This window comes from Meles meles, unplaced genomic scaffold (assembly GCF_922984935.1).
Source record: "Meles meles unplaced genomic scaffold, mMelMel3.1 paternal haplotype, whole genome shotgun sequence".
NCBI lineage: Eukaryota > Metazoa > Chordata > Mammalia > Carnivora > Mustelidae > Meles > Meles meles.
The window spans coordinates 214,959-230,980 of record NW_025721224.1 but is presented as its reverse complement, the minus strand read 5'-3'; positions in this window follow the sequence as shown (position 1 = coordinate 230,980).

The following is a 16,022-nucleotide window of genomic DNA, read 5'->3' as shown; positions in this document are numbered from 1 at the left end:
GGAACACAAAACGATGTGTACCCAAGATGGGAATCGTTGGAGACCCTTAAAGGCTGCCCTCCCTACTTGGCTGGGACTTGACCTCAGCTAGCCACCACTATAATCTCTGCATCCTTATATTATTATATATTATGTTAGATTATATTATATGCACTATTATCTTTGCATAGAATCATCACATCCTAGGACGTGAACGAGGGGAACATTTTACCAAGCCCTTCTGGGATCCTTCAGCAGCTTGCCTAGAAGTTCCTTGCCCAAGGGTGCCTGTCACTTCAGTGTCTGGCTCCTGATTTCGGTTCAGGGCTGATCACGTGATCTGGGAAATCCAGACCAGGGTCTGGTTCAGCACTTGTGTCCGAAGCCTGACGAGGAATCTCTCTAACTCGGCCCCTCCCCCGCCTGCATGTGTGTGCGTTCCTTTGTGTGTGTGTGTGTGTATGTGTGCGCCGTCACCCTTTCTGTCTCTCCGAAGAAGAAGAAGAAGAAGAAGAAGAAGAAGAAGAAGAAGAAGAAGAAGAAGAAGAAGAACAGTAGTAGGCATTGTAGTAGAAGTTATTGGCACAGCAGGTGATCATTAGACAACCCTGGTTTGGAACAGGAGCTCTGAAATTCACTAGCTGTGTGATCTTGGGGCAAGTTGTTTCCCCTGTCTGAACCTCAGTCAAACATGACACACTGGGTTATTGGGACGATTAAGGGATCGATACAAGACACTTCAAACCGTCCCTTGCTTGGCATAGAATCCCTTAATCAAATCCATTCTCAGTAGCAGGAGTCTCAGCCATTGGATATTTTTATTTTTATTTGTGTTACGCTGAACACTGAAAAATATTCTCTCACACTCATACGGCTCCAGGGAATATGGAGCATCAGGCTAAAGGATGGGGTGGATCTCAAGTCAAAGGAGCCATGGGTATGGCTGAAGGGGTCAGCACAGGAGCTTCTGTGCTCTGGTTGTGAGTGTTGGTGGCTGCTGGGCAAGGGAATCAGACCTGCAGGGGACCCGAGAACTTGGAGTCTGGCCAGTGCACCCTTGCTCCCTTCTTGGGCTTCCTGGGTTTCAGGGGAGCCTTTGGCCCTTGAGTGTATTTGGAGGCTGTGCCCGGAACAGCAGGAGCAGGAGCAGGAGGCCCCCCGGAGACAGGCTGGACCTTGGGCCCAGAGTTGGCCAGCTTCTGCCTGAGGCAATGGTTTTGGGCCTGGAGCCTTTGGAACTCCCTCTCTGCCCACAGACAGCCTTCTGGCTCTCCTCACTCCTCTTCTCCACCAGGAGGCGCTCCCGCTCATGCAAGGAGGCGATTTGCTGCCATTCTCGGTGCAGGTCGGCGGCCATGTTCCTATAGAGGCCCAAGTGCCAGTGGGCAGCATCCGCCTTCCTGCGCACCTTGGCAAGCTCGTTCTTCACTTGCAGGCAGCGTGCCTTCTCCTCCATCATCTTCCTCTCCAGGTGTCTGAGGTGCTCTTCGCACAGCTTCGGCTCTGCCTCAAGCTTCAGGCGCAACTTCGGAATCTCACCGTCCAGGAGGGTGTTCCGAAGGTGAACAGGTCCTTGCTCAGCTTGGTGGCTTGTTGGGTTGCTTGGGAGCTCTTCATTCCTCTGACGTGCCTTCTTCAGTGCCCTGGACGGCTTTAATTGGTTCACGGGGCTCCCGCCTGAGGGCACGTGGTCAGGGGAGGAGGAGCCAGTCTCCACCTGCCTCCTTGAGCCCCCACCTTCCAGATGATCTCCAAGCAGCTCTAGCACATGCATCCCCTTCAGGAGGATCTGGCTGAGGGTGTGCTGTTGGCTCTGGCCCTCAGCGCTGGCCTGCCGCCGCACTCCTCCTTCAGGAAGCTCTGGCCTGCCTGCCTGCCCTGCCTCGTCCTGCACTCTCTGTCCACAGCGGCCAATCTCCTGAACCAGCGGGTCTGCACTTGCCTGCAGATCACGGCTGTCCTTGAAGCCTTCTGGTGTTTTCCTCACCAGGGCTTCTCCATCTTCCCGGGCTGCTCCACAGATGGGATTTTCAGGAGGCAGCTGGTGAGGGCTCTTCAACAGCCTTTCCCGAACTCCCTTCAGCAGTTGCGTGGTGTTTCCCACTGACCAATACCCGGCATCTTGATTCAGGGCAGCCAGAGCAAGAAGCTGGAACGGGAGAGGACTGGCCTTCGGCTCGGATGATGCGACAGCTCCACGGGCTTGTGCGTCCGGTTCGGTCTTCTCCATGCCTTTTCCAGAGACTTCCTCGTTCTGGGCACACTGCCACTTTCTTCTTCGGAAGCTGAGTGCACTCTTTCCCAGGAACACCACCACTGCAGTGCACACCAGGATCTCCCAGCGAAACCCAGAGACTCGTGGCACATGTGGCCAACGTTCGTCTATCACCAACCCAGCAGCCCACAGCTGCTCCAGGACAGCCCACAGCGGCTCCAGAACTGTGTGGGGAGGCATTTGGATGGCCCCCAGCTGGCTCCAAAGAGCCTTGTGGCTTGGTCTCCGATCACCAGTGTCTTCTGGGCCACTAGGAAGTGCTTGGAACCCCTACGAGGGTTCCGTCTCCAACGCAAACCAGTGCCTGGCAACAGGAGCTGAAGGGAGGAGGGGTGGGGGAGGTGCACCTGAGTCTCCAAGGCACATCAGTGCCTGCAACCGGAGCTGACAGCAGGTGGGGTAGGGGAGGGGAATCGCTCTATTCTACACCTGAAACAAAGACAATCCTATCGATCAATTTCTCGGAAGTACAATTTCAACATTAAAAAAAAATATATTTAAAAAGCAAACTAGGTATCCAAAGGAGAAAACGAACAAATATCCAAACACTGAGAAAGTAACCTTCTAGATGATCAAAGATCAAAGATCAAATCTCAATGCCTTGAAGTGAAGGAAAATGAACATACAACATATGAAAATGTGGGGGCGCCTGGGTGGCTCAGTGGGTTAAGCCGCTGCCTTCGGCTCAGGTCATGATCTCAGGGTGCTGGGATCGAGTCCCACATCAGGCTCTCTGCTCAGCAGGGGGCCTGCTTCCCTCTCTCTCTCTCTGCCTGCCTCTCTGTCTACTTGTGATCTCTCTCTGTCAAAAAAATAAATAAAATCTTTAAAAAAAAAAAAAAAAAAAAAAAGAAATTGTGTGGGACACAGCACAATCAATGGACAGCACCATGTAGAGCAATCACTGCCTATGTTAGAAAGGAGGAGGAGCATCTGGGAGGCTCAGTCCGTTAGTCCAACTCTTGATTTTGACTCGGGTCATGATTAAACTCGAGGTTGTGAGACTGAACCTGCATTGTGCTGGTGCTGGGCATGGAGGCTGTTTAATAATCTCTCTCTCTCTCTCTGTACCCCTTCCCTGTCCCTCTCTCTCTCTCTCTCTCTCTGTCTCAAAACAATAAGCTCTCCACGTCAGAACCTAGAAAAAGATGAGAAAATAAAACTAAAGAAGAAAACCAAAGGAATCCTTCCACCCAGTTTCAAGATCTACAGCTATAGTAATCAAAAATGTGTGGTGTTGGTGAAGGGATAGACAAATGGAACAGTATAAAGATAGATAAGTGGAACAGGATCAAACCCAGAAAGAGACCAACCACCAACATGTCAATGGGATTCTGACAAAGGGGAAAAGCAATTCAATGGAGGAGTGACAGCGTTTTGAAGAAATGGTGCTAGAGCAAGTGGACTTCCAGAGACAAAGAAGAAGAAGGAGAAGAAGAAGAGGGAGGGGCAGAGAGGAGGAGGAGGTGGAGGTGGAGGACGAGGAGGACGAGGACCACAATCGAAGGCTCATCCTCTGTACAAAACTGAACTCGTGGCGCCTGGGTGACTCAGTCGCTGAGGCAGCCAGCTCTTCATTTCGGCTCTTGTCATGCTCTCAGGGTCCCGGGACAAAATCAGGCTCCAAGCTCACTGGGGAGTCTGCTTAAGGACGCTCTTTTCGCTTCTCCCTCCACCCCACGCCCCACTCATGCGCATGCTCACTCTCTCAAAAAGAAAAAAAAAAATTTGTTAAATTAACTCAAAATTAATCACTGCCTTCTATGTAAAATGTTAACTCTTCTAGGGAAAAAAATGTCCAGAATGGACAGCTAGGGAAAGAATCCTCCGACTGGACATCAAATCATGTTCCGTTCAAGAAGAGTTGATTCATTAGACATGATCCAACAATCAGAATTGGAAGTCTGTAATGTGTGAAACACCTTGTGAAGAAGACCCAAAAGGGAAGCTACAAACTGGGAGAAAATAGGTGCAAACCACATACCTGATAAAGGACTCCTGTCGGAAGGAGAGAACCTCAAAAGTTGACCCCCAAAGAAGCAAGCCATCCAGTCTGAAAAGAACAAAAACAAAAAAAATGGGCAAAAGACCGAAACACTTTACCAAAGAGTATACAGATGGAAATCCCATAAAAAGTTACCATCGGGGCAATTCAAATTCAAACTCCAATGAGCTCTCACTGCACACCTATCAGCATGATGCAAACCAAATGCACCCGCGAGGGAGAGAGAGACCCCACTCCCCAATGCAAGGCAGGATGTGGAACGACTGGATCGCTCCTGCATCGCTGCTGGGAATGGAAGATGATAGAGCTCCCTCTTGAAAACAGTTCACAGTTCCTTTTCTTTTTCAAGGCCTGGATTTAAATTCCAGGGAACAAGCAGTAGAATATGCTTTTCGGGTGCACAGTAGAGTGACCCAACCCTCCACACAGTTTCTCTGAAAACTAGACTTGCAACCACCCTAGGACCCCAGTCATTGCACTCTTGGCATTTCTCTGAGAGAAATCCAAACTTACGTTTGCTCAAAAACCTGTACAGGAACGGATCTGTGTCCTGATGGAAGCAGTGGGGCTGCCAAGGGGGTAGAAGTGACTGCAGTGGTTGGATATTGACACTGGACAGCCTTGTAAGAGATGTTCTCATCTTGCTTCTTTGAAGGCCCCTTCCCATTCATGGTGGTCCTGGGGACAAGGAGAAAAGGAATGTCAACGATTTCAAGAAGTTGAAAGGATTTCAAGAAGTTGAAACCAAGCATTAGAACACCATCTCTTCTACATGAATTCATTCTCATATTCACCCCCAGGCTCCCAAAGCAGACAGGAGGGGTCTGGTCCAACAGGGGTTGCGGGCAGTGGCCCTTCCACAGGCCATCTCCCCTCCAGTCTAGAAGTCCAACGACCAGGTCCCAGGCTTTCAACTCATCTCATTCTCTAGGGGCCTTCTCTAGGGGCCCCAGGGAACATCTGGGCTCTTTCTCTGCCTTCTAGGAGGCTCTGTGGGGCTGGGTCGAGTGCTCTCAGCCGACTTGGACCACACTGCCAGGTGTCTCCCCCTGCATTTGCCACCCTTCGACACAGGAGGATCAAGTGGGAGGATGTCCTCTCAGAGAGATCCATGGCGATCAGACTAGATGTCCTCTCTCTTCCATTGTTTACCCTCATCTCTCAGGCGTTTCTACCATCTCTTGATTTCCCTGGAATTTCAACCCCAGGAGAGGGGGGGTGGGTCAGAAGCCCAACATTTGGCTTCCCACTCCTGTCTTTCTTGAAGGTTTTCCCCGAACCAATGGGCCTAAAACAACATTCATAACCTGATATGGTTTCTGTGGGCCAGCCATCCAGGTGCAACTAGCCAGGTCCCTGTGGCTCAGGATCTCTCACAAGGCTGCAGTCCAGAGGGCCTCTGGATCTTCAGTCATCTGCGGGCTTGTTGGGGGTAAGTCTGCTTTTGAGATCACTCAGCTGGCTGTGAGCAGCCAGAGGCCCTCCACTGCTGGAAGCAAGAAATAGTCATTCCTTGCCCCATGGGCCTCTCCAGCATAAAGCTCCCAAGGAGCAGCTGGCTTCCCTGGGAACAGATGAGGGAGGGAGGGACGGAGGGCGGGCAAGCCCAAGAGGAGACCAGTCTCTTTGTCAACTCACCTCCGAAGGGACATCCTATCACTTTGGCCACATTCTGTCCTTTACAAGGGAGTCAGTAGTTCTGACTCGAAGCAAGAGGTAGACTATGGAACACAAAACGATGTGTACCCAAGATGGGAATCGTTGGAGACCCTTAAAGGCTGCCCTCCCTACTTGGCTGGGACTTGACCTCAGCTAGCCACCACTATAATCTCTGCATCCTTATATTATTATATATTATGTTAGATTATATTATATGCACTATTATCTTTGCATAGAATCATCACATCCTAGGACGTGAACGAGGGGAACATTTTACCAAGCCCTTCTGGGATCCTTCAGCAGCTTGCCTAGAAGTTCCTTGCCCAAGGGTGCCTGTCAGTTCAGTGTCTGGCTCCTGATTTCGGTTCAGGGCTGATCACGTGATCTGGGAAATCCAGACCAGCGTCTGGTTCAGCACTTGTGTCCGAAGCCTGACGAGGAATCTCTCTAACTCGGCCCCTCCCCCGCCTGCATGTGTGTGCGTTCCTTTGTGTGTGTGTGTGTGTATGTGTGCGCCGTCACCCTTTCTGTCTCTCCGAAGAAGAAGAAGAAGAAGAAGAAGAAGAAGAAGAAGAAGAAGAAGAAGAAGAAGAAGAAGAAGAACAGTAGTAGGCATTGTAGTAGAAGTTATTGGCACAGCAGGTGATCATTAGACAACCCTGGTTTGGAACAGGAGCTCTGAAATTCACTGGCTGTGTGATCTTGGGGCAAGTTGTTTCCCCTGTCTGAACCTCAGTCAAACATGACACACTGGGTTATTGGGACGATTAAGGGATCGATAAAAGACACTTCAAACCGTCCCTTGCTTGGCATAGAATCCCTTAATCAAATCCATTCTCAGTAGCAGTAGTCTCAGACATTGGATATTTTTATTTTTATTTGTGTTACGCTGAACACTGAAAAATATTCTCTCACACTCATACGGCTCCAGGGAATATGGAGCATCAGGCTAAAGGATGGGGTGGATCTCAAGTCAAAGGAGCCATGGGTATGGCTGAAGGGGTCAGCACAGGAGCTTCTGTGCTCTGGTTGTGAGTGTTGGTGGCTGCTGGGCAAGGGAATCAGACCTGCAGGGGACCCGAGAACTTGGAGTCTGGCCAGTGCACCCTTGCTCCCTTCTTGGGCTTCCTGGGTTTCAGGGGAGCCTTTGGCCCTTGAGGGTATTTGGAGGCTGTGCCCGGAACAGCAGGAGCAGGAGCAGGAGGCCCCCCGGAGACAGGCTGGACCTTGGGCCCAGAGTTGGCCAGCTTCTGCCTGAGGCAATGGTTTTGGGCCTGGAGCCTTTGGAACTCCCTCTCTGCCCACAGGACAGCCTTCTGGCTCTCCTCACTCCTCTTCTCCACCAGGAGGCGCTCCCGCTCATGCAAGGAGGCGATTTGCTGCCATTCTCGGTGCAGGTCGGCGGCCATGTTCCTATAGAGGCCCAAGTGCCAGTGGGCAGCATCCGCCTTCCTGCGCACCTTGGCAAGCTCGTTCTTCACTTGCAGGCAGCGTGCCTTCTCCTCCATCATCTTCCTCTCCAGGTGTCTGAGGTGCTCTTCGCACAGCTTCGGCTCTGCCTCAAGCTTCAGGCGCAACTTCGGAATCTCACCGTCCAGGAGGGTGTTCCGAAGGTGAACAGGTCCTTGCTCAGCTTGGTGGCTTGTTGGGTTTCTTGGGAGCTCTTCATTCCTCTGACGTGCCTTCTTCAGTGCCCTGGACGGCTTTAATTGGTTCACGGGGCTCCCGCCTGAGGGCACGTGGTCAGGGGAGGAGGAGCCAGTCTCCACCTGCCTCCTTGAGCCCCCACCTTCCAGATGATCTCCAAGCAGCTCTAGCACATGCATCCCCTTCAGGAGGATCTGGCTAAGGGTGTGCTGTTGGCTCTGGCCCTCAGCGCTGGCCTGCCGCCGCACTCCTCCTTCAGGAAGCTCTGGCCTGCCTGCCTGCCCTGCCTCGTCCTGCACTCTCTGTCCACAGCTGCCAATCTCCTGAACCAGCGGGTCTGCACTTGCCTGCAGATCACGGCTGTCCTTGAAGCCTTCTGGTGTTTTCCTCACCAGGGCTTCTCCATCTTCCCGGGCTGCTCCACAGATGGGATTTTCATGAGGCAGCTGGTGAGGGCTCTTCAACAGCCTTTCCCGAACTCCCTTCAGCAGTTGCGTGGTGTTTCCCACTGACCAATACCCGGCATCTTGATTCAGGGCAGCCAGAGCAAGAAGCTGGAACGGGAGAGGACTGGCCTTCGGCTCGGATGATGCGACAGCTCCACGGGCTTGTGCGTCCGGTTCGGTCTTCTCCATGCCTTTTCCAGAGACTTCCTCGTTCTGGGCACACTGCCACTTTCTTCTTCGGAAGCTGAGTGCACTCTTTCCCAGGAACACCACCACTGCAGTGCACACCAGGATCTCCCAGCGAAACCCAGAGACTCGTGGCACATGTGGCCAACGTTCGTCTATCACCAACCCAGCAGCCCACAGCTGCTCCAGGACAGCCCACAGCGGCTCCAGAACTGTGTGGGGAGGCATTTGGATGGCCCCCAGCTGGCTCCAAAGAGCCTTGTGGCTTGGTCTCCGATCACCAGTGTCTTCTGGGCCACTAGGAAGTGCTTGGAACCCCTACGAGGGTTCCGTCTCCAACGCAAACCAGTGCCTGGCAACAGGAGCTGAAGGGAGGAGGGGTGGGGGAGGTGCACCTGAGTCTCCAAGGCACATCAGTGCCTGCAACCGGAGCTGACAGCAGGTGGGGAAGGGGAGGGGAATCGCTCTATTGTACACCTGAAACAAAGACAACCCTATCGATCAATTTCTCGGAAGTACAATTTCAACATTAAAAAAAATATATTTAAAAAGCAAACTAGGTATCCAAAGGAGAAAACGAACAAATATCCAAACACTGAGAAAGTAACCTTCTAGATGATCAAAGATCAAAGATCAAATCTCAATGCCTTGAAGTGAAGGAAAATGAACATACAACATATGAAAATGTGTGGGACACAGCACAATCAATGGACAGCACCATGTAGAGCAATCACTGCCTATGTTAGAAAGGAGGAGGAGCATCTGGGAGGCTCAGTCAGTTAGTCCAACTCTTGATTTTGACTCGGGTCATGATTCAACTCGAGGTTGTGAGACTGAACCTGCATTGTGCTGGTGCTGGGCATGGAGGCTGTTTAATAATCTCTCTCTCTCTCTCTCTCTGTACCCCTTCCCTGTCTCTCTCTCTCTCTCTCTCTCTCTCTCTGTCTCAAAACAATAAGCTCTCCACGTCAGAACCTAGAAAAAGATGAGAAAATAAAACTAAAGAAGAAAACCAAAGGAATCCTTCCACCCAGTTTCAAGATCTACAGCTATAGTAATCCAAAATGTGTGGTGTTGGTGAAGGGATAGACAAATGGAACAGTATAAAGATAGATAAGTGGAACAGGATCAAACCCAGAAAGAGACCAACCACCAACATGTCAATGGGATTCTGACAAAGGGGAAAAGCAATTCAATGGAGGAGTGACAGCGTTTTGAAGAAATGGTGCTAGAGCAAGTGGACTTCCAGAGACAAAGAAGAAGAAGGAGAAGAAGAAGAGGGAGGGGCAGAGAGGAGGAGGAGGTGGAGGTGGAGGACGAGGAGGACGAGGACCACAATCGAAGGCTCATCCTCTGTACAAAACTGAACTCGTGGCGCCTGGGTGACTCAGTCGCTGAGGCAGCCAGCTCTTCATTTCGGCTCTTGTCATGCTCTCAGGGTCCCGGGACAAAATCAGGCTCCAAGCTCACTGGGGAGTCTGCTTAAGGACGCTCTTTTCGCTTCTCCCTCCACCCCACGCCCCACTCATGCGCATGCTCACTCTCTCAAAAAGAAAAAAAAATTTGTTAAATTAACTCAAAATTAATCACCGCCTTCTATGTAAAATGATAAATCTTCTAGGGAAAAAAATGTCCAGAATGGACAGCTAGGGAAAGAATCCTCCGACTGGACATCAAATCATGTTCCGTTCAAGAAGAGTTGATTCATTAGACATGATCCAACAATCAGAATTGGAAGTCTGTAATGTGTGAAACACCTTGTGAAGAAGACCCAAAAGGGAAGCTACAAACTGGGAGAAAATAGGTGCAAACCACATACCTGATAAAGGACTCCTGTCGGAAGGAGAGAACCTCAAAAGTTGACCCCCAAAGAAGCAAGCCATCCAGTCTGAAAAGAACAAAAACAAAAAAAATGGGCAAAAGACCGAAACACTTTACCAAAGAGTATACAGATGGAAATCCCATAAAAAGTTACCATCGGGGCAATTCAAATTCAAACTCCAATGAGCTCTCACTGCACACCTATCAGCATGATGCAAACCAAATGCACCCGAGAGGGAGAGAGAGACCCCACTCCCCAATGCAAGGCAGGATGTGGAACGACTGGATCGCTCCTGCATCGCTGTTGGGAATGGAAGATGATAGAGCTCCCTCTTGAAAACAGTTCACAGTTCCTTTTCTTTTTCAAGGCCTGGATTTAAATTCCAGGGAACAAGCAGTAGAATATGCTTTTCGGGTGCACAGTAGAGTGACCCAACCCTCCACACAGTTTCTCTGAAAACTAGACTTGCAACCACCCTAGGACCCCAGTCATTGCACTCTTGGCATTTCTCTGCGAGAAATCCAAACTTACGTTTGCTCAAAAACCTGTACAGGAACGGATCTGTGTCCTGATGGAAGCAGTGGGGCTGCCAAGGGGGTACAAGTGACTGCAGTGGTTGGATATTGACACTGGACAGCCTTGTAAGAGATGTTCTCATCTTGCTTCTTTGAAGGCCCCTTCCCATTCATGGTGGTCCTGGGGACAAGGAGAAAAGGAATGTCAACGATTTCAAGAAGTTGAAAGGATTTCAAGAAGTTGAAACCAAGCATTAGAACACCATCTCTTCTACATGAATTCATTCTCATATTCACCCCCAGGCTCCCAAAGCAGACAGGAGGGGTCTGGTCCAACAGGGGTTGCGGGCAGTGGCCCTTCCACAGGCCATCTCCCCTCCAGTCTAGAAGTCCAACGACCAGGTCCCAGGCTTTCAACTCATCTCATTCTCTAGGGGCCTTCTCTAGGGGCCCCAGGGAACTTCTGGGCTCTTTCTCTGCCTTCTAGGAGGCTCTGTGGGGCTGGGTCGAGTGCTCTCAGCCGACTTGGACCACACTGCCAGGTGTCTCCCCCTGCATTTGCCACCCTTCGACACAGGAGGATCAAGTGGGAGGATGTCCTCTCAGAGAGATCCATGGCGATCAGACTAGATGTCCTCTCTCTTCCATTGTTTACCCTCATCTCTCAGGCGTTTCTACCATCTCTTGATTTCCCTGGAATTTCAACCCCAGGAGAGGGGGGGTGGGTCAGAAGCCCAACATTTGGCTTCCCACTCCTGTCTTTCTTGAAGGTTTTCCCCGAACCAATGGGCCTAAAACAACATTCATAACCTGATATGGTTTCTGTGGGCCAGCCATCCAGGTGCAACTAGCCAGGTCCCTGTGGCTCAGGATCTCTCACAAGGCTGCAGTCCAGAGGGCCTCTGGATCTTCAGTCATCTGCGGGCTTGTTGGGGGTAAGTCTGCTTTTGAGCTCACTCAGCTGGCTGTGAGCAGCCAGAGGCCCTCCATGGCTGGAAGCAAGAAATAGTCATTCCTTGCCCCATGGGCCTCTCCAGCATAAAGCTCCCAAGGAGCAGCTGGCTTCCCTGGGAACAGATGAGGGAGGGAGGGACGGAGGGCGGGCAAGCCCAAGAGGAGACCAGTCTCTTTGTCAACTCACCTCCGAAGGGACATCCTATCACTTTGGCCACATTCTGTCCTTTACAAGGGAGTCAGTAGTTCTGACTCGAAGCAAGAGGTAGACTATGGAACACAAAACGATGTGTACCCAAGATGGGAATCGTTGGAGACCCTTAAAGGCTGCCCTCCCTACTTGGCTGGGACTTGACCTCAGCTAGCCACCACTATAATCTCTGCATCCTTCTATTATTATATATTATGTTAGATTATATTATATGCACTATTATCTTTGCATAGAATCATCACATCCTAGGACGTGAACGAGGGGAACATTTTACCAAGCCCTTCTGGGATCCTTCAGCAGCTTGCCTAGAAGTTCCTTGCCCAAGGGTGCCTGTCAGTTCAGTGTCTGGCTCCTGATTTCGGTTCAGGGCTGATCACGTGATCTGGGAAATCCAGACCAGCGCCTGGTTCAGCACTTGTGTCCGAAGCCTGACGAGGAATCTCTCTAACTCGGCCCCTCCCCCGCCTGCATGTGTGTGCGTTCCTTTGTGAGTGTGTGTGTGTATGTGTGCGCCGTCACCCTTTCTGTCTCTCCGAAGAAGAAGAAGAAGAAGAAGAAGAAGAAGAAGAAGAAGAAGAAGAAGAAGAAGAAGAAGAAGAAGAACAGTAGTAGGCATTGTAGTAGAAGTTATTGGCACAGCAGGTGATCATTAGACAACCCTGGTTTGGAACAGGAGCTCTGAAATTCACTAGCTGTGTGATCTTGGGGCAAGTTGTTTCCCCTGTCTGAACCTCAGTCAGACATGACACACTGGGTTATTGGGACGATTAAGGGATCGATACAAGACACTTCAAACCGTCCCTTGCTTGGCATAGAATCCCTTAATCAAATCCATTCTCAGTAGCAGTAGTCTCAGCCATTGGATATTTTTATTTTTATTTGTGTTACGCTGAACACTGAAAAATATTCTCTCACACTCATACGGCTCCAGGGAATATGGCGCATCAGGCTAAAGGATGGGGTGGATCTCAAGTCAAAGGAGCCATGGGTATGGCTGAAGGGGTCAGCACAGGAGCTTCTGTGCTCTGGTTGTGAGTGTTGGTGGCTGCTGGGCAAGGGAATCAGACCTGCAGGGGACCCGAGAACTTGGAGTCTGGCCAGTGCACCCTTGCTCCCTTCTTGGGCTTCCTGGGTTTCAGGGGAGCCTTTGGCCCTTGAGGGTATTTGGAGGCTGTGCCCGGAACAGCAGGAGCAGGAGCAGGAGGCCCCCCGGAGACAGGCTGGACCTTGGGCCCAGAGTTGGCCAGCTTCTGCCTGAGGCAATGGTTTTGGGCCTGGAGCCTTTGGAACTCCCTCTCTGCCCACAGGACAGCCTTCTGGCTCTCCTCACTCCTCTTCTCCACCAGGAGGCGCTCCCGCTCATGCAAGGAGGCGATTTGCTGCCATTCTCGGTGCAGGTCGGCGGCCATGTTCCTATAGAGGCCCAAGTGCCAGTGGGCAGCATCCGCCTTCCTGCGCACCTTGGCAAGCTCGTTCTTCACTTGCAGGCAGCGTGCCTTCTCCTCCATCATCTTCCTCTCCAGGTGTCTGAGGTGCTCTTCGCACAGCTTCGGCTCTGCCTCAAGCTTCAGGCGCAACTTCGGAATCTCACCGTCCAGGAGGGTGTTCCGAAGGTGAACAGGTCCTTGCTCAGCTTGGTGGCTTGTTGGGTTTCTTGGGAGCTCTTCATTCCTCTGACGTGCCTTCTTCAGTGCCCTGGACGGCTTTAATTGGTTCACGGGGCTCCTGCCTGAGGGCACGTGGTCAGGGGAGGAGGAGCCAGTCTCCACCTGCCTCCTTGAGCCCCCACCTTCCAGATGATCTCCAAGCAGCTCTAGCACATGCATCCCCTTCAGGAGGATCTGGCTGAGGGTGTGCTGTTGGCTCTGGCCCTCAGCGCTGGCCTGCCGCCGCACTCCTCCTTCAGGAAGCTCTGGCCTGCTTGCCTGCCCTGCCTCGTCCTGCACTCTCTGTCCACAGCTGCCAATCTCCTGAACCAGCGGGTCTGCACTTGCCTGCAGATCACGGCTGTCCTTGAAGCCTTCTGGTGTTTTCCTCACCAGGGCTTCTCCATCTTCCCGGGCTGCTCCACAGATGGGATTTTCAGGAGGCAGCTGGTGAGGGCTCTTCAACAGCCTTTCCCGAACTCCCTTCAGCAGTTGCGTGGTGTTTCCCACTGACCAATACCCGGCATCTTGATTCAGGGCAGCCAGAGCAAGAAGCTGGAACGGGAGAGGACTGGCCTTCGGCTCGGATGATGCGACAGCTCCACGGGCTTGTGCGTCCGGTTCGGTCTTCTCCATGCCTTTTCCAGAGACTTCCTCGTTCTGGGCACACTGCCACTTTCTTCTTCGGAAGCTGAGTGCACTCTTTCCCAGGAACACCACCACTGCAGTGCACACCAGGATCTCCCAGCGAAACCCAGAGACTCGTGGCACATGTGGCCAACGTTCGTCTATCACCAACCCAGCAGCCCACAGCTGCTCCAGGACAGCCCACAGCGGCTCCAGAACTGTGTGGGGAGGCATTTGGATGGCCCCCAGCTGGCTCCAAAGAGCCTTGTGGCTTGGTCTCCGATCACCAGTGTCTTCTGGGCCACTAGGAAGTGCTTGGAACCCCTACGAGGGTTCCGTCTCCAACGCAAACCAGTGCCTGGCAACAGGAGCTGAAGGGAGGAGGGGTGGGGGAGGTGCACCTGAGTCTCCAAGGCACATCAGTGCCTGCAACCGGAGCTGACAGCAGGTGGGGTAGGGGAGGGGAATCGCTCTATTGTACACCTGAAACAAAGACAACCCTATCGATCAATTTCTCGGAAGTACAATTTCAACATTAAAAAAAATATATTTAAAAAGCAAACTAGGTATCCAAAGGAGAAAACGAACAAATATCCAAACACTGAGAAAGTAACCTTCTAGATGATCAAAGATCAAAGATCAAATCTCAATGCATTGAAGTGAAGGAAAATGAACATACAACATATGAAAATGTGTGGGACACAGCACAATCAATGGACAGCACCATGTAGAGCAATCACTGCCTATGTTAGAAAGGAGGAGGAGCATCTGGGAGGCTCAGTCAGTTAGTCCAACTCTTGATTTTGACTCGGGTCATGATGAAACTCGAGGTTGTGAGACTGAACCTGCATTGTGCTGGTGCTGGGCATGGAGGCTGTTTAATAATCTCTCTCTCTCTCTCTCTCTCTCTCTCTGTACCCCTTCCTTGTCTCTCTCTCTCTCTCTCTCTGTCTCAAAACAATAAGCTCTCCACGTCAGAACCTAGAAAAAGATGAGAAAATAAAACTAAAGAAGAAAACCAAAGGAATCCTTCCACCCAGTTTCAAGATCTACAGCTATAGTAATCAAAAATGTGTGGTGTTGGTGAAGGGATAGACAAATGGAACAGTATAAAGATAGATAAGTGGAACAGGATCAAACCCAGAAAGAGACCAACCACCAACATGTCAATGGGATTCTGACAAAGGGGAAAAGCAATTCAATGGAGGAGTGACAGCGTTTTGAAGAAATGGTGCTAGAGCAAGTGGACTTCCAGAGACAAAGAAGAAGAAGGAGAAGAAGAAGAGGGAGGGGCAGAGAGGAGGAGGAGGTGGAGGTGGAGGACGAGGAGGACGAGGACCACAATCGAAGGCTCATCCTCTGTACAAAACTGAACTCGTGGCGCCTGGGTGACTCAGTCGCTGAGGCAGCCAGCTCTTAATTTCGGCTCTTGTCATGCTCTCAGGGTCCCGGGACAAAATCAGGCTCCAAGCTCACTGGGGAGTCTGCTTAAGGACGCTTTTTTCGCTTCTCCCTCCACCCCACGCCCCACTCATGCGCATGCTCACTCTCTCAAAAAGAAAAAAAAAATTTGTTAAATTAACTCAAAATTAATCACCGCCTTCTATGTAAAATGATAAATCTTCTAGGGAAAAAAATGTCCAGAATGGACAGCTAGGGAAAGAATCCTCCGACTGGACATCAAATCATGTTCCGTTCAAGAAGAGTTGATTCATTAGACATGATCCAACAATCAGAATTGGAAGTCTGTAATGTGTGAAACACCTTGTGAAGAAGACCCAAAAGGGGAGATACAAACTGGGAGAAAATACGTGCAAACCACATACCTGATAAAGGACTCCTGTCGGAAGGAGAGAACCTCAAAAGTTGACCCCCAAAGAAGCAAGCCATCCAGTCTGAAAAGAACAAAAACAAAAAAAAATGGGTAAAAGACCGAAACACTTTACAAAGAGTATACAGATGGAAATCCCATAAAAAGTCACCATCGGGGCAATTAAAATTCAAACTCCAATGAGCTCTCACTGCACACCTATCAGCATGATGCAAACCA